This window comes from Montipora foliosa, chromosome 10, assembly GCF_036669935.1.
Source record: "Montipora foliosa isolate CH-2021 chromosome 10, ASM3666993v2, whole genome shotgun sequence".
Classification (NCBI taxonomy): domain Eukaryota; kingdom Metazoa; phylum Cnidaria; class Anthozoa; order Scleractinia; family Acroporidae; genus Montipora; species Montipora foliosa.
The window spans coordinates 934,910-937,589 of NC_090878.1; the positions used below are offsets into that span (position 1 = coordinate 934,910).

The 2,680-nt window shown below is 39.3% G+C and overlaps 1 non-coding gene across 1 annotated transcript; it reads left to right on the top strand.

The window, feature by feature from the left end:
• Positions 1 to 1,600: 1,600 nt before the first annotated feature.
• On the top strand, positions 1,601 to 1,673 carry Trnaa-agc (transfer RNA alanine (anticodon AGC)). Its single transcript has one exon. It is a non-coding gene; the product is annotated as a tRNA-Ala (tRNA).
• The last annotated feature ends 1,007 nt before the right edge of the window (positions 1,674 to 2,680 follow it).

The following is a 2,680-nucleotide window of genomic DNA, read 5'->3' on the forward strand; positions in this document are numbered from 1 at the left end:
CAGGCATGTGAAATGGGCTACCTTGATCATCCTAATGGAGGCAACTGTCGTCCGTATGGGACAGCTGCAAGGGAGGCTCTGCCCTTCCCCATCCGAGAAGATGTGACATGCTTGCCTGTGCAGGAACAAGGTGACGGATATGCAGCACCACAGGCGCCAATTCTACTTCCTGGTGTCCTGCCAGACGAACCCAATTTAGTGTCTTCTGTGGGGAACGGAGAAAAGCCCACAATGCATCGCTGCAGTACAGAGGAGATAAAACAATGGAAGCAGTAACTCGCGAGGCAAGTGACACACCTCTATTACCAATAATAAGTAAGAGTAATAGGACTGAATGGAGTATGATTCCGGGAGTAATCATGCGAGTGATTTGCGCGCGAGGACGATTTGAAATACGAGCAGGATTATACCCCTGAATTGTACGGCACGAAGTCCTATTACTAATTAATCGTAAAAACAAAATGCTAGAAATCATAAAAAAATTCGAGGATAAAAAGTCTTTGAATACCTTTTTAAGTCAAAATTATATTCAATCTGTTTTGCAAACAGTTGAAAAACAGCAAGAGAGGCCCCACCCAACTGCGTGTTATTGACTCGAGAATGGTGCAGGTGTCCAATTACAGGTATCCAATTAGGAGTTGTTCAAATTGGTTAACTGCAATTGGACACCCACGTGATCGTGCACCAATTACGCGACAAATAGGAGCGCAAAGAACCAATCAGATTCGAGAATTTTGTAATAGTTACTATAATAATAATAATAATAATAATAATAATAATAATAATAATAATAATGACTTCTGGTTGTGTTATGTAAAAAGGCTTTATCCCAGCCAAAAGCATCACTGACTAGACGGACCAATAAGATCACTTTTCTACTGACCAATGAATCAAAGTTTATAAGATTCACTTACTCTACACAAATCACTTGACTCTGAGGATGAAAATGACTTCCGCGAAGGTTGTCGAAACGTCAGTAATGTCACCAACAATGTCAATATCAGTCAGTCAGTCACCAACAACAGTTCTCAGGACTACACTCGCCCAGACGACCTTACTGATTTCATCAAGTCTTGATATGACCCCTGGATTCAAATCACTTGCTAATTATATAAAAAAACGGCTTTCAATACTCGCTAAAGTATACATTTCGACCGCTGTTTGGTTGTTATCAAGTAGGTGGTAAGAAAAAAATGGGCATATATATATAGATGTAAGATGTAAAAAGCGTAAAAGAATCTCAGTTAAATATTATGAATGAAATAAATGAAGAGTAAAAATGCCGAGAAAAAGCTAATTAAACTGAAACGTTAGCAAGTACTAAGATTTTAAATTAGTTCATTTTTTACTGTAATGCGGTCAAAACGTCGTAATTTATTATTTGTTTCAGTTGTTAACAACGAGGAATTCTGCTACTTATGCCCAGAAGTGCTCGTTATCATCAGTTAGATGTAAACCTGATTTTGACACTCCAACACTAAGTGTCCTCTCAAGTCAGTCTAAGCATTTACTACAATAAGGGAGGAATGTAAGGCTTTGCGTTATTAGTCCTTTCAAGGGAACACATGATCCCAACAAATTGACCTGCTCCCAACTGAGTGGCTTCGTAGCTCAGTTGGTAGAACATTGCATCAGCAACGCAGAGATCATGGGTTCGAATCCCATTGAAGCCACCTGAATTTTTCAGTTTTGTCTATTGTTATGTTAGAAGTTGTGATGTCATTGTGATGTCATGTTACCACGTGACGCCAATTTAAATAGGGCGTATCTGCCAAAGAGTGTTTAGTATTATTCAGCATTGTTCAGTATTCAGTACCAGCATCTATAGTAGTTTCGAGTTCAATTAGGAGTTTTCAAGTACAGTTATCAGATAGTTTTAAACGTTTCAGAGTGTTATAAGAAACGATATTAAAGAGTTAGGTATTCAAGTACTCTCGGATCGTCAGTTCGCACATGGGATAGCCGTCGGCACAACACCATAACCCGATCTTTAAATACACATTTCTTTCATGTTTATCTTTAATTTCGGACCGGAGTTTGAGGGACAATTTGTGCCTTTGGTCGTCTGTATTTCCAGACGCGAGTGATGTTGAGGTTGGTAGTAGCCTGTTCTAGGCTCTCAGATAGTCGGCAAAACAAAAACAACTGCGTGGGAAAACCGAGTGGGGGCTTGGGTCGAGGCGACTTAAAGGGGCTAGGTCACGCTATTTTAGGTAATTTTGTTTAATTTTGTTAATTATGAGCTCTAAACGTCAAATTCGCAGAGCAAGAGTCTTTCATTTGCAAACTCACGGCCACATAACAACAGAGAATGATTTTCAAGCTTTGTAAATGACATTTTGATATAGACTGATGTAAATTTGAAAAAAGGTGGGCCGACGTTTTTCAAATTTACCCAAATTCAATCCATTTCAATCCTCTCCAGTTTTGTCCATCCATGTCCCTTCTTGGCTTCCCTGTATTTTGTTAGAGTTCGTCTACAGTTTTGAACAGTTATTTTGATATTAGAGTTAATTCTATGACCATTCGATCAGTGCTGAAATTGCCTACAATTGCGTAAAATAGCGTGACCTAGCCACTTTAAGCCCCCACTCATTTTTCGCATGCATTTGTTTTCTCTTTCCCTAAATATCTGGGAGCCTGGAACAGGCTAGGCTGGTAGACGCTTATCAAAATCGTC